The 25,089-nt window shown below is 35.6% G+C and overlaps 1 pseudogene; it reads left to right on the top strand.

The window, feature by feature from the left end:
- Positions 1–295: 295 nt before the first annotated feature.
- Positions 296–24,843, top strand: LOC146545744 (uncharacterized; annotated as a pseudogene).
- Positions 24,844–25,089: the final 246 nt, after the last annotated feature.

Below are 25,089 nucleotides of genomic sequence, written 5' to 3'. Positions count from 1 at the left end.
TGGAAGTGCAGACCTGCAGAGAGAAATCTGGATGTTTTGTTGTTGTTGTTGTTGATGATGGTAAGTTTAATAGAAGTCAACAAAGTGTCTTGGCAGCCACAAGGGCCAGTCGTATTCTGGAATGCATTAAGTGCAATCTAGCTAAACAGTTAAAAGAATAGACGGTGCAAATATAATCAGAATTGGTGCAGACTCACCTCAAGTAGTGTGTATGTGATTTTTTGGGCTCCGCAGTTTAAGAAGGATATAAAAATACTATGTGTCCAAAGGAGGGATCCTTTTGATCTTGAGGAACATGGGACTTGCGAAGAATGGGGTCATGACTCCAAACTTTGGGAGAACAAACTTTAGTCTGTTTAAGGAATTGTTGGCCGAGATCTCCCGGGAAGCTGTCATTAGAGACAAAGGAATGGAAGAAAGCTGGCTACTCTTCAAAGATGCCTTTCTGAAAGCACAAGAGCTTTTCGTTCCCCAGAATAAGAAACCAGGCATGGGAGGTAGGAAACCAGCATGACTTGGCAAGGACCTGCTGGTCAGACTGAGGGAAGAGATTGTACCAGCTGTGGAAACAAGGGCATGTCAACTTGGGAGAAAATAGGGATGCTGTCCAGACTTGTAGAGAGGGAAATAAGAAAGCCAAGGTGCAGGTGGAACTGAACTTGGTGAGGGATGTTAAAAACAACAAGAAATCCTATAGGTACATTGGCCAGAAGAGGCAGGCCAAGGAGAGTCTATCTCCTTTAGTTTTTTTTTTTTTTTTTTTTTTTTTTTTTTTAAAAAAAAGGAGAACTGGCTATGACAGATATGAATAAGGCTGAGGTGTACTAAATGAGATTTTTGCCTCTTCACTGGCAGACAGGATTCTCATATTTTTGATGTCCCTGAAGCTTGCATCCCTGATCCTCTAGGTGGGAACTGCTGGGGGAGTAAATTCCACACTTCCCCTCCCCCCCCATCCCCAGATGGGCAGAGCAATAGGGCAGAGCAAATCCGAGACCTCTTCATGAGACTGAATGTATACAAGTCTATGGGGACAGATGATGTGCATCCTAGTGTCCTAAAGAAGCTGGTTGATGTGGTTGTTGAGCTACTCTTCATCATATTTGAAAAGCTGTGGCTGTCAGGCAAAAAGAGAAAAAAGAAACATCACTGCATTTACAAGAAAGGGAGGAAGGAGGACCGAGGAAATTACCTGCCTACAGGTCAGAGACACAGACAAAGCAGAGATGTTTAAAACCTTCTTTGCCTTTGTCTTTAATACAGTGATGGGCCCTGTGACTCTCAGAACCCTGAGTTATAAGACCATGACTGAGGGAAAAATAAACTCCACCAGCCTCAAACTCATGTGGGATTTCTGTTCCAGATGATCACAGATATTCACCTCAGAGAACTTAAAATGCCAACTGATAAAATCACAAAATCTTTCTCAATTATTTTTCAGCAGTCTTGGGATTCTGGAGAAGTTACTGTATACTGTAGGCTGGCAAATGTCCTAATTATCAAGAAGAATAAGAAAGAAAATTCTGCTATTTATAGGCCTGTTTCACTTTGGTGCCTGGCCAAATTATTGAGAAGACTATTCTGGGAGTTATTGAGGAAAACAAACAAACAAACAAACAAACAAAAACACCTGGAAGACAATGCAGCCATTTTCAACACAGGTTCATAAGGAGAAATCTTGCTTAACCAACTTAATTTCTTTTATCACAAGGTCACCTTGTGATAAGTTATTGACTAAGGGGAGCCATCTGATATAATTTTTTTGGATTTCAGAAAACTTTTTGATAGTTTCTCGCAGAATCTACTGTGTAACATGCAGCTAGACCAAAACATAATGTACAGTATTGCTAGCTCACTGAAGAAAGGGACTGTCTCGCACACCCTCAAGTACTGTGTGCTGTTTTGAGTACATATAGGACATATAATTGCTAGATAGCATCCAAAGGAGGATAGTAAAAATGGTGAAGAGTGTAGAAGGCCAGATCTATAAGGAGCATTTTAATAGCTGAGAGAAAAGAGAAAATCAGCTGAGAGGAGGCCTCATGCTGGCATAATATTCTTAAATTGATCTAGCTTTTATGAAATTGCAATTAAAAATAAATGTATAGTAACAGAAGATAGACACTTAGTAAATATAGAGAGGTGTGAAGATCCTCCCACTGAATGATTCAAATTAGATTTTTGGCTTCAGTGCAATTTTTAATAGCATATCTTAGACAGACTACATTTATTTATCTGTTTGAACTTGATCCAGAAATCATCTCTGATTTATGCATGTTTTCAAATACAACAGATATATTAATTTAGCATGTTCTCATGTGTTTTAATCTAGAGATCCTTAAACATTTTTACGTACACATATTTTTCACAACAGGCATAAGTGAAAACTAAACAAAACAGTTACTCAAATACATGGAAATCGTCACTCTCTCCCATTAATTTGTCTCTACTCCTTCTGGAGATCTGAAAAGAAAGTTATAAATTTTATCACTGTTACAGCTCAGTTGGTCAACATGTATGTAAATTTCTTCTAGATTGAAGTGTGTTTGTAGTGGAACAGAAGTGATTAAAACAAACAAACAAACAAACAAAACCCAAACATTTTATAGCATACAAGCAGTCATTAAAAATATGTACGTATAAAACTATTTGTCAATATAATCGGAGAAAGTTTCATTTCAGAATTGCTAACATGTTACTGTTGCATATTTAAAGTGATATTATTTCTTAATTTCGACTTAAAAACTTTGATTAAATCCTAGACATAGCTGAAGATTAGTGAGAAAGAAATTTGGTAGCAACTGTATGTTAAAAATATATTTATCACATAATTTGTATGACTTTCAAACTAGAAATAAGTATGCAGTTACTAGTATTCAGATTATAAGGAGCCGATATGCATTCACTTATGTAAAACACAGAATGACTTTTGTGGCTGCATTTGTTTTATTGAAAAGTTATTATTTCCAGTGGCTTAGTAGCAATATACAGATTCATTGGTTCATACTCATACCCCTATTCACATGAAGCTCAACTACGTAAACCACTCAAGCATGTAATTGACTTAAGTAAGGAATGTTGACAAGTGTTGAGCTATTTTCTAAATAGGAATAGGATTATACACATTCTTAAAACTAAGAACATACTCAAATGCATTGAATCAGGTCTGAAAAGGGGAGAGTACAACTAGCTGACTCATCAGAAACACTTAGTGAATTATTTAGAGGGTGTTTTTTTTTTTCTTTTTAAAAGCTTGATTCAAATGCTAATTAGATTTGTTCATTCTTTGCTTGCTAGAGTTTATAGTTTGAGGTTTCATTACAAAGTATTCAGCCTAGTTCAGATAAGAAAATTAATTACTTTGAAATCTTTAAATCTGAATAACCTTTAAATTGATTTATCACAGATTTTTGTATGAGGATAGTCTATTCGCAGTGCCAAACATTTACTATCTTGCCTACATTTGTTGACTTGAACAGACTAATCTTTCTTTTTAAGAGTTAAAAATTTAAAGAATATTTTCTAGCCGCATTGTCTTGCAACTGGCTATAATGTAGAATTTCTCTCAGAGTCTTCTTCTTGAATTAGTTCCCTCTCATGAAACAATTTAAAATTTATAGGACAGACATTCTTGATTAATGCATTACTTAGAGTGCTAAGGTGTCTTTTTTACTCTCCTGGTCTCTCTATCTGCCTTTTAGTATGCAGATAATGCAGAACAGTTCTCTGAAGAAAAATGAGAAACATCTTTTCTGTTTTTCACAAGGACAGATTACTGAGGAAATGTGAAATTTAAATTTTGATTTGATAGAGTGAGAACTAAGTTTCATATTCATTAGTGTTTTCATAGTCACTAGCTTATGTACCTAGTCCTTCGATACTCCTTTGGTGAAACCTACTTCTGGAGATGCTGGACAGAAATTAAGTTTCCAAGTCTGTCCTTTGGTTGCTTCTACCATTTAGACAGATGATTTCCATGTTTGTATACTCATCTCCAAGTCTGTATCTAAGCTGCTTCTGTATCTAGTTTCTTCCTGCTCTTTATGCCCTGATATTATGAAGCACACAAAAAAATTCTGGAATATGTGAAGTCACCACCTCAGTTAAATTTCCACGCTGATAAACTGAACATCAGTACTGCAAGCAGCAATTCACCATACAATTGGCCTTTATGTAACTAAGATACCTACTCAAGCAACTAAGCAAACTCCAGAACTGCAAGGAATGTAGTTACTTTAAAAGATTAGTGTTTTTTTGTTGTTGCTTCTGAGTGAAATCCAAAAATGTTGTATTAGTCTCCCATCTACTTAAAAAGTTAATTGAGGGCATTAAGATTCTTTTAAAGAGCACCCAGTGCTTCTGTGAATAGTGGAGTACTCAAAGAAGCATTAATCAAGGGGAACTAGTAAAAAGAAACTAAGGAAAACAATGCTAAGGTCAGAAAGTATCTCAAAGATAAAAAGTCTATTCTGGGATTTGGTGATTTCCCCAGTGAGTGAATGACTCACTTTAAGTTACTGAATAGCTAGGTACAATTGGTTTTGAAAAGAACTGAAAACTTCCTTATCTTCAGAAAACAAAATCAGAAAAGAATCATTAATTATACTGTTGTTCATTTTTATATCATAGCCTATGAGTCAGGACAACTGTGAAGCAGATTGTACTGGTTCAATTATTGCTTCATTTCAATTTGAGAGAAACAAATTCACATTTCCTAGGAGGCAGTTAATAACTAAATTACATGTTGGGATTGATTATTTATTTATTTATTTATTTATTTATTTATTTATTTGCCTTCTCATTGGTACAGCAAGATAGTAGAAAAATTAATTCCATAACAATTTGGCCACAGGAGAGAGGGAGAGAATAAAGAAAGGACAGAAATAGTCTCATATTATAGACTTATGGCAAAGACATGCATGTTAAGAATTTCCTATAAATTTTTGTGAGTCATAACACGTATCCTCTTGTTATGCTTTAAAAGAAAGAGAGATGTGATCTATTTAATATAAATTTATCAGTAAAATCAGAGGTTTTGTCTTATGTACTGAAGAGAAACTGTTATCTTGTTTTTGAATTGCCTTTCAAATGTTTTCTGTGTTATGTTATGCCATGTAACATACTCTTTATGCACTATTTTCAACAGTTTGGGGTCAGTTCAGCCCAGTTCCATGACTAACAGGGGGACTCATGGACACACGCCCCACGAGAGGGGGAAGGGGGAAAAGGTAAAAGGTAGGGAGATGGGCCTAAGATCAAAATAGTGACAGTGAGCTAAGTTAGAAAACTAATTTACTAAATATAGTAGTGGAATGTGAGATAACACAATATAATGCCATATAATTGGAATTGAAGCTAATAAATCAAATAAAATGAGAAAGTGCAAAACTGAGGGCCTTACCCTAATGCTGAAGGTGAGAAGGTTAGGGAGCACACACCACAGAGGCAAGCAGAAAAAGAAGAGTGTCCTGGGGAGAGGAGGGAAGGGGAGAAGAGAGGAGGGAAGAGGAAAGAGGGAGGCAATAAAACCATGGGGGCATGGAGGAGAGGGCCATTGCTTGGGGATTAGCTGGGTGGTACTAGGTGGTGGGCAGTGAGACACTGCATGGTGAAATTATTCTAACACCATAGATATAGCAACTAAGCTTAGAGACTAGTAATACCCATTTTACTGGGGGTTCTCTTTCCTAGAATACAGTTCCACTCCTGTATCCAAGAATGCCATTTGCTACTGATACAGCTGGATTCAGATTTACCTGTAGTAAGTGCTGGACCATTATAGTTTATGGGATTAAAAAAAAAAAAAAAAACACTTCAGCAGAAAAACTTAGATGAGCATTAATAAATGAAACATTATGAAACATTGACCCTTTGAGATAACTTAGAGTTCTTTAGAAGGAATCATAGTGCTGTGATCTAAATGCAGTTCAGCTTTTTCTCATCTTCTCCTTTCATGAGAAACTTAACAGCTGGGGCCTCACACAAGACACATTTGACAGATAAAGAACTCAGATGCCAAGGTCTAGAATAAATTTTTTAGCAGTAACATCTGTGTCCGTTGCAAAGCCCTTGGCTGATTTCTTGGCCGGCTGCTTCACTGTCTCTGCTGTGTCTGTGACTCCAGCACTGGCTATGCTAATGGCCATGTACTGGCCCCCTGTGCCCTCTTGGGGAATTAAACTGCTGATAAACTTGCTGGCTTGCCTTGTCCCTGGGATCTCTTTTTTTAGCTTTGAGTGACCTGCAGCTGGAGCAGTTTGTTCCTTATTTGAGAAAAAGGCCCCTGAACAAATGCTCACAAGTTGAGTGTATGCAAGGCCAATTGATGCTGCCAAAGGAATATTTTGCCGTCTGCAGTAAAGTCACATTCTCTTTTCACATAATATCACCTCAGGCTACTGGAAATATTAAAGATTTCCAGGGAAAGGAAAAGATTCTAGAAGGCACAGATATTGTGTGTAATCACAATTTATTTTATTGATCATGAACTATTATTGTATTATGAATTTCCAAACAGAGAGTATGCCCTCATTATTTTGCAGATGTAACTATGTTTCTCTTCCTTACAAGTTTTTCTTAAAGAAATCATTGGTGTTAAATATCTCAGAATTTCTTAAGAAGATTTATACTGTGAATCTTTTCTTGTTTTTTTTTCCTTTATTCCCCCGCCTCCTTCTTTTTATTTTTATCTTTATTTTTGTTTTCCTACAGTACATATATTCTAGTTATAATGTGGGGGCATCTCTTGTTTTAATTTGTTAATCAACTCAATCTTTGCAAAAAATGATGTTCTTCCAGCAGGAATTTGTTTTCTGAATGGATGGTTGACTCATCAGAATACAAGGCAGGTAATTCTTCATTGGCAAAAGTACCATTTTTATATGTACATATATATATACTTTCAGTACAAGAACTCTTTAAATAGATTCTAAGCCTGAAAGGATATTTGTATGTATTTTACCTATGTTTTCTGTGAAAACTTTCTTTCTCTGCCTCTAGTTACTCAAAATCGAGTACTCAGTGTCTTTGTCACAGACTCTAAATGGCTATCAAAAGAATTTTAGCCAAAATATATATTATTATTTCATTTCCGCATACATTCTTTTCAAATGCACTCTTGAAGATGAATAGTAAAGACAGGGCGATGCTGTTTGCCTAAGAGAAATCCTGCTTCCTTTATGCACGGAAATATAGTAACACTTTAGGGTCTGACTGTTCAGTTCCCTTGGGTTTCTTTATGCATTTTATATAGTATAAAATACTTGCAAATATAGTAAACATTGCCAAGAGGGAATATTAGGGCATACAGAGCAGGTCAGTGGAGTGGCTGAGAAAAGAATGTGTGACTGTAAGCCTCAAGCTATTGTAAAGAGGATGAAACAGCAGTGTGTGTGCACTGGTTTTCTCAAAGACGAGGCAGGCAGGGTTTTGGCTTGCCTCAGGGATCAGTTTTTTCCATAGAGGAGAAATTCAACCCCTCCTCCCTCTTACAAACAAACAAACAAACAAACAAACAAACAAACAAAGAAAAGAAAAAAAAAGAAAAAAATGCATGGATTGAAGGGACACAAAACAAAAAGGAAACTGAAATTTACTCAACAATAAGGCATCTAACTTTTAGGTGCCCTCTCATGTAAGGTAGGTAATTGAGTTCTAGGCTAATATTATTTAGGAAATGCAAGGACAGACTGATGCGTCTACGGAAAACATTCCTAGATGTGAATGAGAGGCAGCTGCTAGTTATATAGTTACCAGTTACAAATACTGTGCAGACATGAAATGCCTGTGTTGGACAACTTCCAAAAAGTTAAATTTTTCATATATGATTAGAGAGAAATACTTTATTCAGAATGACTGTCACATTCCAGAGCTAGTTGCTTAAGATTAAGGTTAAATTTTTTCTTTCAGGAAGAATGAGAGAAAGGTGGTGTGTTCTGAAGCACTGTCAAACCAGAGTCTCCCAAGTGACTACCTGCTGATTAGATTTCTGAATGTATTCTGGTATATCCTGGTACATAATTTCATTTTATTTAAATAATTAAAAAAATATTTTAATTATTTTTTAACTTAATTATTGCATTTAAATTCAAATACTTTTGATGGATAAAACTAAAATAAAATAATCTTAAAATTGTATAGATTCTCTGATTATGATACTTTCATGAGAATGAAGCAATTTGAATATTTGATCTAAGCCAAGCAAAGAATGAATTGAATCTAATAAATTGAGAATTTATCAGTGAGGTCACTGTAAAAAATTTCCTTTTTCTTTTGTGTCATAGTAGGTCTATTCTGACATGGATAACAATTAGTTTTATATCTACAGATGACACATACATATGACTGATACTTTAAAAAAGTGGGATAAAATGATATATTACACTATTAATTGTTTGACTTCTAATTTCTATTTAAAAAAGATTATAGTAATAAATAATTTAAAACATAAAAAGACAGATAGACTAGTAAAGATATACTGACTGTCCATTCAGGATTTTTTTTTCTTAACATTGTTACAGATCAGAAGATTTTTTTGACAGCTAAAGATCCATACAGGAGGAAAAAGGTGAAGTAATATCTCGTGGGATATACAGAAATAGATCCCATCAAATACTAAAAGGTATATTGTGAGCAGCTGTCATACACTGATAAATGAGAATTAGATTTAGGTTTTTACATTTCAGATTTTTAGGTTTAATTTAAATTCCCCAGTAGTGTCTCCTCTGCCTTGTTAATTTGCATGATTCTATTGCTGAACATTTTAATTATATTACTGCCATTTAGAAAGCAGTTGACTTTTATAACAGCTGATGCAACAACTTTCCGATGAAGACACATTGCAGTTCTGCAGCAAGGTGCTAATAACAACAGTATGATCCTTTGAATACCAGTATAAAAAAAAATCTCTGAGATATTGAGGATGAATATCTCTAGAACAAAATGGCAAGACAAAAATCCTTAATGTGAATATGAATTAAAACCTTTTTAAAGGTAGAAATTAATATTTTAGAAACAATACAAATTTTAATAACGCATTTTAGCTCTTTTCCTATTTTTAATAATGTATCTTACAGGAATTTAGGAGAAAGAATAAACAATGCTAACTGTACTTGACAAATGATCAACAGAGCTAGAGTTAATATGACTAAGGTTGAGTAGCATCATATCAGAGAAGATTTCTATTCATGTTGTGAAGTGTTATGCTGACCAAATCAGACTTGCAACATACCCTTCAGCATAGAACTGCATTATGAGATCCATTTCTCACATTTCCATTGCAAGAAATTTAGTATGAATGCTGTCAAGAGAGGAATCAAGTGCTGAAATCCAAAATCTTGCTAATCATCAGCTTACAATTCCTAGTAAAAATGTGTAAGAATATATATTCTTGCATATGTTATAATGCATGTAAATATATACATATGTTATAATGCATATAACTATACTGTGCATTAAACATGACTCTCAGTTCTTGTTCCTGATTCACTTTGAACTGTCACAACAGAGTTGCAAACTACATTCAAGTATTGTATTTTAGGTGACCCGTGGAGCAGAAGATAGTATTTTAATCAATGGCTTGTGCATACATGTGGCACAGTTTGTTTAGCCACATGTATTGTTAGTATTCTGTTTGTCTCTACATGGACATGCTCACATGAGCAATAACAAAGAACCTAAGCTAAGCCTTCCTTTGCAACAATTTAAACTTTATAATAGTGAGTTCCAGAGATGCTGCATCCATCAACGGGCTTACGTAGTATTGACTTCAGGGGCAGACTGGGACCAGGTTCATATCCCAGCACATTGTTCTTTCTAAGTTCTCCATTACAAAAGCAAGACATCCAAACAAAAACACTGAAAGATACCATCATCATATTTTCAATATTGTATCATATGAAAAAATGCAGAACTGACACTCTTTGCATAAAATATTCTACTTTTGAACTATGTTAATATTTCCTATTGTATGGTGAGCAATGTTATTCAGAGAGTGAATGTTAAAAGTGTTAAAAGTCTCAGGCATGTACAATATTTTGGACAGATTTTTATTTTATTTAGCTCTATTTCATTTATTTTTCAGTATAGTATTTATTTTTGATATCATATAAGGTATAATTTAATGAAAATCTTTATTATAGTGAAGAAGACTGTCAGCATATGAATACTGCTGCCTGCAACAGAGGCTGATGCTTCAGATAATACTGAGCTAACTTTAGACTGGTATAACCATAAAGAGTTAATTAGGACTGTTATGCATAAAAGTGTGTCAGTGTACGAAGTTTATTGCAGTAGAAAAAATCAATGAATTCTGTGCTAATTTTAAGCAATTAAATAATCTTCACAATTAATAACTTGATTCCTTCATATGTGTCATAACATTCTGTATAATAAAATTTCATACTCTTCTTGCAGAGTCCCTTTTTCAAGTATATAAAATGCATAGAATTCTGTTACCAAGCACTTTTTGCAACATTTTTATATCTATTCAGCCTTTTTCTAGATGTACACAAATCAAATGTTGCTCCAAAGACAGAGTTATTTATCTCCTTGTGCATTTTTCCTCTGGGGAACTTGAATGTACTATATACATTATTTTGTGTGTGTGTGTGTCATCCCTAAGAGCCAGTCAGAAGGCTGGAGGAAATGGTGTATGAATAGAGCCTGATTGTGATCAGCCCTACTAAAGGCATCTAAAGGGGAATACTACTGATGTCTATGGAAAAGTTAAAATGGAGTTGGAGCAGGTCACTCCTTGGAAAATTTAATCACAAAGAAAGTGTGAGAATTCAGTCAAAAATTATTTATTTTTTAAATCTGAACCATGATGTGATCATGCAAATAAGTCCAGCACCTATGTCTGCTCAAAAGAACTGTAATTTTAATATTGGGCAGACTGGAGTTTGACTTAAAATGACAACAAGGTAGCTACTAAAATCTCTTTCTACCTTTCAGATTTCCAAATCTACATGGGAACAATACAGTTCATTCAGAGAATAATATTTCCTTCAAGTAATATACTGTGCTCTATGGCAGGTGGCCATATGTTTTCCATATAAAGTTACATACTTTCATCAATAAGATAGTAATACATGAGGTAACAAATAATAGAAGGAAGCCTATACTATATACTATTAGGAGATGTTTAGAGTGCAAGTTGAGAGAATAAGCACTTAATGGAGGAAAAGAAAAATACAAGTTTTTCTCAATAACATCTTGCAGGCGCTGCATAAACCACATGATTTAGTTCTTTTGGATAATTGTTCCTAGATTTTTGTAAACTTATGGCAGATGTGTTCATGAAAAATTATGGCTGTCACAGAAGATTTGGAAAGAATCCTAGGCTGCCCAATTATGCAAGAGTTATAGCTTATGTAAGGGACACCTACTGTTTTAAAGAGGAAAGTGGGAATTATAAATTTCCACAAAGGAAGTTCTGTCTGAAAGATTTAATGGAACTGAGACTTGAACAAAAGATATTCAGTCAGTTTGTTTTGTTTTTGTTTTTGTTTTTTGACACTCATTTTGTTAACAGCAACTGGTCTGTTGTTGATGTTGCTTTCCCTTCTTAAAGGAAAAACTTGATAATTATGGTGCATATTGCAAATATAAATACTTTTATATTTATTTAATTATATATTAATATAAAGTTTAAAATGCAAATAGTGTGGGGGAAAAAAAAAAACTTCATTAATTGTAGAATATGATTTGTGTAATTTTTTATAGTGTCAAAGATAAAAAGCAGCAGTTCTTTACTCTTTATTTGACTTCATCTACACCTTCTTGTATGTCGTCACCTGAAAATTTCTGCTGAAGGTTCATAACTGAAATGGTGAGGGAAAGTAAAAGTCCTGTTTTATGAGAATGCCTGAAATTTCAGACATTTGCTCTGTCTGGGAAAATAAGTGAAAAATAATAGAACCAAATATTACTTTTCCAAGAATAACTTCAATTCGCTTCAGTATCCAAAATAACAAAACTGGAAAGTAAGCACTAATTTGCTGCTGCAGCCCTTATTCTCTAACAAGCACCTACTTCTTAGAGAATAAGCAGTTGTCCTTTTGGCATAAATTAGAACAAATTTTAACGTTGACTATATTACTTCTTATTGTGAATTTTGTTGACAACAGATTAAACAGGTAATTCTGGTTACATTCATATGTTTCTTTCACAGGTATCAGTGTTAAAAAATATGAAGTTATTGGTATACTGCTAGTGTCATAAGCTCAGTATTCGGTATCTTTTTCAACAGTCTACATATGTTGTAATTACAGATACCATAAAGATTAAAGAAAGTTTAATTTCCCTGAAGATTTTCAGTTTTTCAGCAATTTTCAGAGTTCTTAATGACAGGCATGGTGTCTCATGTAACTAAATCATATTTGTTACCATATAAGCTAATTATAAATTAATACTTTTGAATGAATATAATACAGATTTTTCTTGACTTTTCTGTATTACTTTAGATTCATCACAAGTATTTCCAGTTTGGTAATGGAATGACATTTTAAAAAATTCTAATTTACATTACAGCCTGTTTAACAGGAAAAAGTAATTTATCTACCTCAAGGGTGAGATACAGAACTGACATTTAATCACCACTTTTTATGTATATTTAAAATATAGAAGGAGATACATTTTGAGAGAGAAGTAATATTAGAAAGTAAAAAAAGGAGAAAGCTAGAGAGAAGGAGTCACGTAAGAAATTATTATATTATAATCATATTGATTCTGATAGTTACTTCAAAAAGCAGAAATCTGCTTATGGATACCTTATTAAGAATCTCTATATAAAAACTGGAAATTTATGCTATTTGTAAAACTCTTAACTATTTTCACTCAACTATGTTGTAGTTTATCATCTCTTGGCAAATAAATGTCTAATAGTGAGAGTGCAGAAAAATGTCTGAATATTGACTAAGCTGAGTCGTAATTCAACCTGCAGGTTATTTGATATGTTATGTATCCCTTGAATAACCTTAACCAAGGGACCATAAAAGTATTGTGATGGTATCTTTGTAATACTTTCTAACGCCTTGGAATGCCACAGTTCACCAAATGTGTGAGATCCCAGCTTAATTGTTTTACCTAATTCTGAGCAGAGATTTGTATTTGGATTTTGGAAAAGTAGAAAAATCTATCACCAGCTATGGAAAAAAAAAACAAAATCTTCTGATATGGTGCAGTCTTAAAATTTCTCTCCATAATTCATGCATTAGTTCAATAATTTGTAATCAACTGCAGGGTTCTACTTAGAAAGACAACCTGCTGTGAATGTTTTTTTTTTTTTTTATAAGGTGAATACACGCTATTACTCAATGCATTAGCAGTGGTCAAATATTTGATTACATTCACTAAAAATGTAGGCAATCTCTACTTCTGCTGTTATAGCAGTTAATAAATAAAATAGCAGTTAAAAAATAAAATAATAAAATATTTTGGCACTAATAGATGTAATGTGTGCTTTCAAACTTCCTCCAGATTTGTTCAAGGTGATTAATTTATTCTTGTTGTCTAATCAGAGAAAGAAATAGAGCAGATGAATTTTGAAGAAAAATTTACTTGGGCAACTTGAAGCTGCTAAAATTGAGAAAAAGTAGAAATGTCAATGAACTACAGCTAAATAAGGAAAGATGAAAGTAAGGTATTTTGTACTATAGCTGGTTTAAAATGTGCTGAATTTTTCCTTAACTGGTCAAGATCAGGAGCTGGGAATTCATGCATAAGATGATGCACAATGTTCCATTTTAAGATACGTTTTTAGAATGGAAACCCCCTTGTAAATAACTTTCTAATGTTGCAGATGAAGAATTCTTGTCCTTAAGCATATTTGGAAGCAAGATCTCCAACTCAAGAAGAGGATTTATTGCATCAGGACCTTTGAGGCTATGACATTTCTTCATCTTATTAAATTTATTTGAAAACACTTATGTAAATCACAGAAAATTTTGCAAGATAAGCATATCAGTGACATTTCTTATTGACAAAGAAAATAGATTATCTGTCTTAGATTTTAGCAACAATTTTGCAACTGTCAATTGTTTGTTCAACAGCTGTTCTCTTTGAAGTTTAATATATCAGATTAAGCTTTTTGGTCTAAATAATGTGCAATATATTCATTTATTTTCTTTTAGACATGTATCCCATATTCTTATTCTACCATATTGCTAAATTAGTAGTGTTTCCACAAGGGTACTCTGAAAGTAATGATTCTTCTTCTCTTCATGTTAGTCCATGAAGTTAGAGGTGAATGTTGGTCATATGGCTGTAGAGGTTGAACCTTCCTACTCACATTTTGTTGCTGTGTGACAGATGGCAGCAGAGGAGCAGTATAACAAAAGGAGTCTGATGTGGAAATGCATATCAAGCAAAGGTGCATTGCTGAATTCCTCCACGCTGAAAAAACTGCATCCAGTAACATTCATCAGTGCTTGCTGAATATTTATGGAGACCAAACAGTGGGTGTGATCACAGTGAAGAAGTAGGAGGTGCATTTTAGCAGTGACAGTGGGTGCAGATTTTTATGAGCTCAGCATGCAGTCTTGTTCATTGTGGATAAGAATGCATAGCTAATTGTGGTGTCCATGTTGAAAAATAGTGTTTTGTAGCTTTTTTTTTTTTTTAATTAAATAATATTATTGTGTTCTCTGTGTCTGTTGTAGTTTCCATGGAAATAAATAGGAGGCATCATTTTCACAGTAATCTGTGTTACAAAAACTTTCCTACCTTTCCCACTTCATTTATTCTGATATGGTATTGGAAGTTTAGATAAATTGCTTCTAAACTTTGTTCTGCTCTTAAAAATATGCAAATTACTCTTGAATAAAAAAGGTAGTGATAATGACTAAATAAAATAAAATAAAAACAGTGAAGGAGATGAATCTTGCCTTCAAGAAGCTATTGAAAAAAATGGAGAATGAAGCTAGTATAGCATGTCTACTCCTTTTCTCCAGTTTCTTAGCCAGTTATTTAGGACATTTATAAGTAATAGCAGAAGTCTGGTGGTTGTAATTTTACAGTGGTCACTGATGAAACAAAGAAAGAAAATGAAGGTAAATGTTCGCTCAGTGTATACAGGAGCAATCAAGTAATGGATTTCACCATCAGTCATTCAGAGTACCCAACACATTCATGCTGAATCAACCTTTTTAAATCAGTACTAATGCAGCTCAGTATGTTTGTATTCATTCTAACTTGATCTGGTTAGAGTGCATACTAAAGTCCATTCGTGTTAAGTGCAGGTAGGTGTGTACTTGCAAGAACTAGCTCAAAATAGATTATGCTTACCAAAAGCAATCTTCAACAGTATTACATAATGACACTCTCCTCATTATCAACAGTCATGTGTGAGCAATGTAATCATGCATAAAATAAGCATTGCTGAAGGTATGAAAATCAATGTGGGAGTTATTACAACAGCATAAATGATATTTTTTTTTTCCTTCACTGGCTGTCAGTGACACAGCTTTAGACATTTTAGAGCAAGTGAGAGGAATAGTTATAATAATGATTTGCTTTAAGCATAAATCCACATCCCATTAGCTCAGAAAATCCAGCAGGGTACTACAGAACTGTGATGTGTTAGGGTTCTTTGTTGTTGTTAATTGGTTGGTTGGTTTCTGGTTGTTTGTTTGTTTACAAAACTTCTGTATCTTGTTAAAAATCTTAAGAAGTTTTTGATTGTATTGATTCTCAAGACAAGTTAAGGAAGTGAAAGATATGCTACTGTTTCAGCATAACTAATATCAAAATTACTTCTTATTTCTGTCATACACCACAGGAATACTATGTTTAAAATCTTTAAAAACTAAAGCTGAGAATAGGAGAGAATTCCCATTATTCACCCTACACACATATGCTCAGTAGAGAGTCAGGCTAAGGAGTTTAAACTCTTCCTGTGATGAAGAACTTCAGCATTCTGAGGAAGCACAAACATTACTCTTGATTAATATACATTGCTCACTTGAATAATTATTGTACAGGAAGGCTTGTAGAATTGAAGAATCATTAATTAAATGTTGTTTCGGTAGGGAGAGATGACTAATGACATTCAGTTAATTATTGTTCTTTACTGTTATGACTGTTTGTTTAGGAAATAGTGCCCAACCTCCTATCATGCTTGGAAATTTAAGAACTGTAATACCGATTGAGGGACCTCTCTGATATCTAACTGCCTTCCCTGACACAAATCACATTTTTTCATTGTCTCACCAGAAAAACCAGATCACACATATATGTCTGAGGATAAAATATATTGAGCTCTTAAATCTAAAATTTCAAATTTACTTCCAGGAAATTTCTATTTTTTTTCATTTGTTCAAGTCACTTCATAGCTATTATATACTTATGCATTTTGTTTAGCTGTTTTGTTTTGTTTTAATTTTATATCTCTCTTTTCTTCATCACTTGTTATTCTCTTTATCTCACAAACACAGAATGGTTGAGCTTGGAAGGGACTTCTAGAGGTCATCTCTTTGAACAGACCGGCTCAAGCAGGGACACCTAGGGCCTCTCAGCCAAGATCATGTCCAAGGAGGGAGATGTCACAATCTCTCTCAGAAACCTCTGTTAGTGTTTTGTCACTCTCACAATGATACAGTGTTTTATTTACCACAGTTTTGTAAATAAAATTAACAAAGAGAAAGTATTATAGCTTACAGTATTTCCCATTAAGAAAAACAAAAACAAATAAAAAACCCTACTTTACTGAGAAATTTGTAAAAAAATAATCAAGAAAATTGGATTTTATAATATTAGTGCAATTCTATGATTTATTCTGTCACAACAAGAAGCTCTTCTGTCCTTGTTATAAGAATATTTTGATTCTGTGAAAAGAGAATTTTAGTATTCAATTAGGAGAAAGGTGCAAAATAGTAGTGATCATCATTGCATCGCCACTTATTCTCTATATTTATTTTCCTTTTCAAAACCAGTTTATAATGGAAGAATAATAATGGTGTGTATTCATTTTATGGCTGATGACATTGTTGGTTGGATTTCCAGTATTCTAAGTTACTTTCATTTTGTTTGGAAATTCATGTTGCTAAGAATTCATGTTGCTCAGAATATCTTTATATTACATTCCAATAGTCATTAAATATCACAAGTGGTTTACTGTACAAGTAAGGGTACACTCAACCTGAATTTTTACTATTTTTATATTTTAAAAAAAAATTAAAAATAGCATCTTGGGCAAGAAAATGAGTCTATAGTTTAGGAATAGAACTGGAAATCACTCTGCAATCAGCAATGTCTTTGAATATGAAAGTAAATTCCACAGGATGAGGTACAGATTGTTGACCTCATTTCTTCTGAGTAAGACAAGTTTCTGGGTTGAACTTCCCATAGCTTCTTCAAACAATAGGAAACTTGACTGTTCTGCTCAAAGTGGCATGCATATTCCTTGTCAGCTCAATATCAAAGCATTTATCAAAGATTTCTGACAGAGGCAGATACTGATTTTCTAGAAGTATCTGTAGCTTATAAAAGTGAGAAAAGTATGCAATGAGCTGTGCTATAAATTAAGTGTGCAATTATCTGTCTGTCCTTGTTCTATTAACCTTGAAAAACACATGACAAACTTAATGGGCACAGCTGGCACATCTTCCACTATCTAAGCTTTTACTAATTGCAGTGTTTCAGGCACTAAGTCATAATTAAATATACACCTTTTTTTTTTTTTTTTTTTTTTTTTCTTTATGTTGTCACTGAGTCTGGAATTGTAGATGGCTGAATAACATAAGAAAGGCTATGACTCCAGCAGAATGGTCATTACAGCTGTATCAGCAATACATGTGGTGAAATTCAGAAACTACTACTACAAAAAAATATTTCATTCTAGATGAAAATCTGTACCAGTAATAAAATAAGCTATTAAGAGAAATTAAATAACAGATAAAAAATAAAAGAAAGTTGTGCTAAAAAGATCATAAAATCACAGAATCACAGGATCTTTTTACCCCTTGCAGACAGGTGAGTTCCATCTGCAGCCATCATGCCAGGAAAATAAAATAATATTCATTGTACATGATTTTTACTTCTGCATTTATGATATTATGTCTTACTAGACTAAAAAACACATATTAATTTGTAATTTTACACTCGCTCCACACACTGGTGAGTGCCTTCCAAGTCTGGCCAGCAGTCTTCCTTGAAAAAAAATTAAAATAATCCTGAAAAGGCTCACTATCCCCTACAGAGTTCTGTGTTTCAACTGTATTCATTTAAATGGAAAGAAATCGGAACTGTGAATATTCAACACCTTTCAGGAAAAGACATACAAATAATAAAGTAGTGTATTTAAAGCCACAATAAGACACTATAAAATAAGACAACACAACACAAGTAGGTAAGATAAGAATAAATAAAATGTTAAAATAAAATAGAAACCAAATTACATTAAAATAAATAATCATGTGTTTAAGTTGCAGAACAAAAGGTACTGGATAAAACCATGTTATCATCAGGCTAAAATGTTTCAGGCTAGCTGCAACATAATGCTATAAAAACCGTGGAGTCCATTACTGCAGGAACAGACCTAGAAAATTTGTTGCTCTCTAACACAGAAGCTGAAGAAAATGACCACCCGGCTTCACTGGCTTTCACTTATCTGCATACCTAAATATTTCCAAATTAATAAGATTAATTAGATTAGATTTCTTTGAGTGAAAAAAAAAAACAGAAGTCATAGATAGAATTCAGTGGCTTTGCCTCCTGATTCAGCATAGTAGGCAGCACAGCTCTTGGTAATAAAAAAAAAATCAAATTCTTGAGAGGGAAAAAACGATGCAAGTCAAAAAATAATCACTTAAAACACTTCAAACAATTTATTTTTCAATATTTTTCTTGAAGACAATAGGTGTATTTTAGCCTTCTGTTAGCTTCTTTTCAATTATGGTGTTAAAGGAAGACAGTAATTTTTTTTTCATTCCACTTCAGTGCAGTAATTCAATATAACACTAAAATATTCGGATAGAAACAGCAAAAGTTCTCAGAAAGAGTAAGAAGCAGTTGCTATAACTGTCTTAGAAAAAATATCTTTGCTGCTGAATAGAACTGTTGATATAAACACTGAAGAAGGAAATTAATAATCAACAAGGGGCCAGATCAAGATATTAGTTCTTCACTCAGTAGAGGGGCAACTGGAAAAGCCTTGAGGAACAAATTCTCTGAGCTTCGTTCAGTAACTGGAAAAGATTATTTCCATTGTAAAGCAAGAAACATCTATTACTATAGACACCATTAAAGTATTTCTGTTTAATATTAGTATTAACATTATTATGAATAATTTCAGTATTAACTTACCAAACTGGAGTTAAAACAAACGGCTAAACCAAAACAAACCAAAACAAAGCATGATTTTTCCATTACATTTAGTAGATAAAAATGGTAGCTATTTTGGGGTTGAAAATGTCAGTAAATTTATTGGACTTGAAATAATTTTACTGAGAGATTAACAATTTAATCTTTTTGATCCTATACTAGAAGTTCAGTGTTGAATATTTTAATTGTTTTTTGTCATTGCACACTAAACTGGGCAGCAGGAATGTAAAGTTGTTGAGAAAATAGACACATAGAAGAGTAAGAATAGTAAATCTAAAAAGTTAGAGCAAACTGAAGCAAGAATAATAAAAACAGTGACTGATAAAACCATTTTGATTTTGAATATTTCATTGAAACTATCCAGCCTTACAGAGAAGTGTTTAATTTTTTATATTCAATTTCAAAATTGAATTTATTTAAGGATAATACAGTATCAATATTTTAACAAGACCCCTTTTGTAGCTGGAACATTACCCCATGAAGCCTCTTCAAATTTTAAATAATTCTCTGTTACACCTAGCGATTGGATCAGACTTTTTTCAGCTTTTTTTTTTTTTCTCTTTACTTTTGCAGACCTCAGATAGATTTGAACAAATCTCAGTAAAACAAAGGCAAAATTGATTATTGTAGGAAATTGATCGATTTTCCATACATCAATTCTATCTTGTTCTTGGAACAGAATTTTATTTATGTATATGAAATTCTGTTTACTCAAGGATATTCTTGAAAACTGCACTAGTTAAAGAAGATAACTGTTAAGGATTATTATAAAATGTTAATTTAAAAATCCAATAAAGTGAGAATCCTTCTTAGATTCATTAATTTAATCAAATACTACATTTAGAGTAGTTGAACATAAGATGAATACTTCCAGACGTTGTAATTATGACTTTATATTCATAGGATCTCAGTACATAAAACTTTCTTCTAAATTTACATACACTCCCTTTGATATCAGTAACTCTCATCTGAATGATAGTCTGTGATTATGTCTTCAATATGACTTTTTACTTATTTTTCTATATTTTTTTTTTCACAACAATTTTAAGGAAAAAAAAACAGTGAATTTCTAAGTGTGACATTTGGAACTCCAGCAACAGTACACCTAATTCAACTTTTGGAACTCTCCATACATCTACAATTCATTGATTTTCATAGAGTTTATTTCTATAGTCAGCACAGAGAAATGAACACACACTGTGGGAAGTGTTTCAGCATAGTACAGAATGAGATGCTCCTGGAAGTTATGCTGAAGCATATGTAAGAGAGGGAGGTGTATGAAATAACCAGCATGTCTTCACCAAGAGAAAGTTTTGTCTGACCATCCTTATAGCTTTTTATGATGGTGTAATTGCATGATTGGACAAGGGAAGAGCCACTGATGCCATCTATCTGTACTTCAGTAAGGCCTTTGACAGTCTTGCATAATATCCTTCTCTCCAAATTGGAAATATACGGATATGACAAGTGGACTGTTAGATAGATGAGGAACTGGTTGTGAGACTGTAAACAGAGTATGGTTGTCAATGGATCAATGTTCAGATAGAAATCAGTGACTAGTGGTATCTCTCTGGGGTCAGTACTGGAACTGACACTCTTTAATGTCTTCATCCATTACATTCACAGTGGGATCAAGTGCACTCTCAGCAAGTTTACGGATAACACCAAGCCATGTTGTGCAGTCGACATGCCCAAAGTAAGGGATGCCATTCAGAGAGACATAGACAGGCTGAGCAGTGGGCCCAGGACAGCCTCATGAGGTTCAACAGAGCCAAATACGAGATCTTCCACCTTGGCTGTGAGATGAAAGGATAGAGGACAGCCTGCTGAAAATGACTTGGGGTACTGGTGAATGGCAAGTTGGACACAAGCCAGGAATGTGCCCTTGAAGACCAGAAAACCACCTATATCCTGGGCTGTATCAAAAGAAGTGTGGTCAGCAGAACAAGGGAAGTGCTCCTGCCCTTCTATTCTTTGCTATTGAGATTTCACCTGGAGTACTGCATTCAGATGTGGAGTCTTCAGTATTGGAGAAACATGGGCTTGTTGGAGCACATCCAGAGAAGAGACACATAAATTATCTCAGGGATGGAACACCTCTCCTAAGAGAACAGACTAAGAGATCTGGGGGTGTTCAGCGTGGAGAAGAGAAGGCACCAGGGAGACCTAACATCATACAAAGGGGGGGCCATAAGAAGGACAGATTCATTAGCAGGGTCTGTTGAGAAAGGACAAAGAGAAATGGTTTCAATCTAGAATAGGGGAGATTTACATTGGATGCTTCACCAACAAGAAGTTGGTGTTCCTTTCAACTCAAATGATTCTATGAAATCAATTGCATTGACTTTATGACATAAGTGGCTGAAACTTTATGATACATATGTCTGTAACAATATCTCTGACAATATGAAAATGTATTAAATTTAAGAAATTTGAGTAATGGCAGTCAGTTACTTTTATTTTGACTATGTGGTATGAATTCTAAAGCAGCATTTGTAATGAAAATAATTAAATTAACATGTTATTTGAAATTCACTAGAATAATCACAGAATCACAGAATCTCAGAATCACAAAATTGTAGGGGTTGGAAGGGACCTCTAGAGATCATCGAGACCAACCCCCCTGCCAAAGCAGGTTCCCTACACCAGGCCGCACAGGTAGGCATCCAGGCGAGACTTGAATATCTCCAGAGAAGGAGACTCCACAACCTCCCTGGGCAGCCTGTTCCAGTGCTCCGTCACCCTCACCGTGAAGAAGTTCTTACGCACATTCGTGCAAAACTTCCTATGCTGCAGCTTATGTCCGTTTCCCCTTGTCCTGTCTCCATGTACCACTGAAAAGAGACTGGCCTCACCACTATGGCCGCCACACCTCAGATATTTATAAACCTGGATCAGGTCCCCTCTCAGTCGTCTTTTCTCAAGGCTAAACAGACCCAGTTCACTTAGCCTTTCTTCATAGGGGAGATGCTCCAGGCCCTTCACCATCTTTGTGGCCCTTCGCTGGACTCTTTCCAAGAGATCCCTATCTTTTTTGTACTGGGGAGCCCAGAACTGGACACAGTACTTCAGATGAGGCCTTACCAGGGCAGAGTAGAGGGGGAAGATCACCTCTCTCGACCTGCTGGACACGCTCTTCTTAATGCACCCCAGAATGCCATTGGCCTTTTTGGCCACGAGGGCACACTGCTGGCTCATGGCCAACCTGTCGTCCACCAGGACGCCCAGGTCCCTCTCTGCAGAGCTCCTCTCCAGCAGCTCATCCCCCAGCCTGTATTGGTGCATGCAATTATTCCTCCCTAGGTGTAAGACCCTACACTTGCTTTTGTTGAACCTCATCCGGTTTCTTACTGCCCAGCTCTCCAGGGCAGATTACAGATCATCACTACAATATATATTTCTTTAACATTTTGAAATAAAGCTGACAGTATAATTTTTACTTTTCTAATTTACTGATATTCTTTCATGACCAGAATAGCACTGATTAGAAGTTAGCAATATAAATAGGACAAAAAAATCCAGGTTACATAGCAACTAGGAGAGAGTTCTGGAATTCCATTGAATATTTATTTATTTTTCCACTCAAAATCTGATATTATAACATAAGTTCACTATAATCTTCTTTATACTTTTTATGTAAAATCTGGTAGTGGCTGAAATTTTGCTAGAAAATGCATTACAAAGTTTACAGACTCTATCTCCTACTGATGTTTGATAAACAGAAGTTGCTGTTTACTTGTGAATAAGTCACTTTGTTTAAAAAAATTATGTTGATTTATACAGGGTGGAGATTGCTTGCCAGGAATACTTCAAACTATATGTGAATTGAATATTCATTTGTTTAGCATCATAAATTTTGAAAAGAATAGTAGTAACTATTTGCTACAGAGACTAGCTAGCAGCTGGCAGCCTGTGGGCGGGCTCCTGACTCACCAGGGGCAGAGCTGACACCTCATGGCCATATTCAAGCTACTTACCATGAGTCATTGATCATTTGCTACAGAGACTAGCTTCAAGCAGGTAAAACTGCAGTGGGCAAGGGATCTGGAGTGAAGAAAAGTGACCAAAAAAAGCTCTTTTTTAGACTTTTTTGGAGCCAGCAACAGTGCTGTGCCTGGGCTAGCAGCTTGTGGGCAGGCTCCTGACTCACCAGGGTGGAGCTGACACTGCCTGCTCTTTATCTCTGGAGATTGACCTTGACCCACTTGCTGTGTGGATAAGAGACCAAACAACACAACACAACACAACACAGAAGGTGTGGAAAGCTGCTCTGACCACCAAGGGTGGAGGTGGTCAGTGTGTGAGGGCCACCTGCACTGCCCATTCAATAAGGCAGCAGTGGGAGTGGAGGCTATGTCTTGTATCAGCACAGGTGGGTGCTCCTGTCTTTTTTTCACGTGACTTGCTCTCCTGTTGACAGGCCCTGACACCACCACTTCAAACGTGGTCCTCACCAGGAAACGTGCTTCCCACGCAAAGACTGTGGCAACCCAGACAGAGGGTCTGCTCAATAATGTGGTGGTTCAGGTCTCTGGCTGGTGGGAGTGCCTCAGCCTGCTGCTGCTGGGGAAGGATGGGAAGGATGCCTCTTGCGTGTGGTGTGAGCAGCTGGACGAGCTGCTCAACCTAGTGATGGAGCTTAGGGAAGAGGTAGATAGACTGCAGACCATCAGAGAGTGCGAGCGGGAGATTGACTGATGGAGTGACTCTGCAAAAAAGGCACAGGGATTGCACTTCCCAGACTGAGGGAGTAATGGACCCTCTCTCTCATCATAGTCAAACAGGGAGAGACAGCTTGAGAGGAGAGGAGGAATGGCAGCAGGTCTCAGCCCGGCATCACAGGCAACCCCCATCCCGACCTACCTTGGTTCCCCTGGTCCCTCTCTGCAACAGGTATGAAGCCCTGAAACCAGAGGGAGTGGTGAGTGATGATGATATGGGAGCACTGCCGCCAAGCTTGCCTAAAGTGAGGTGGTCAGCTCCACATTTGAAGACTGCCTCCTCTAAGAAAGGAGGGTGATAGCTGTAGGCGACTCTCTTCTGAGAGGAACAGAGGGTCCAATATGTCAGCCTGACCCTACCTATAGGGAGGTGTGCTGCCTTCCTGCAGCCCAGGTCAGGGATATTTCTAGAAAACTCCCCAGCCTTATCCACCCCTTTGATTATTACCCTTTATTGATAGTTCAGGCTGGCAGTGATGGGATCGCTGATAGAAGCCTGAGGATTATAAAAAATGATTTTAGGAGACTGGAGAAGTTAGTTGATGGAGTGGGCATACAAGTAGTGTTTGCCAGTATTCCCTTGGTGGCAGGGACAAACACTGAGATGACCAGGAAAAGCCATCTTATAAATGCATGGCTGAGAGGCTGGTGCAAGTGCAAAAATTTTGGGTTCTTTGATCTCGGGGCAGCGGTCTACTCGGCACCTGGCCTGAGGTTTGCTGATGGGAATTGCCTGTCTCCAAAAGGGAGACGGATACTTGCCCAGGAGCTGGCGGGACTTGTAGAGAGAGCTTTAAACTAAATAGGAAGGGGGAAGGGGATAAAGCCAGGATAAAGCCCTCAAAGGAGGGCAACAAAGCTGGTGAGGGGTCTGGAACATGGGCCATATGAGGAAAGGCTGAAGGAGCTGGGAATGTTCAGCTTGGAGAAGAGGAGGCTCAGGGGAGACCTCATTGCTCTCTATAACTTCCTGAAGGGAGGTTGTAGTGAACTGGGGGTTGGCCTCTTCTCTTGTGTCATTAGTGATAGGACCAGAGGGAATGGTTTC

Source organism: Meleagris gallopavo, chromosome 1 (assembly GCF_905368555.1).
Source record: "Meleagris gallopavo chromosome 1, MGAL_WU_HG_1.1, whole genome shotgun sequence".
NCBI classification, from domain to species: Eukaryota; Metazoa; Chordata; class Aves; order Galliformes; family Phasianidae; genus Meleagris; species Meleagris gallopavo.
The sequence above is the reverse complement of the archived record's forward strand: the minus strand, read 5'-3'. Positions and strand labels throughout refer to the sequence as shown.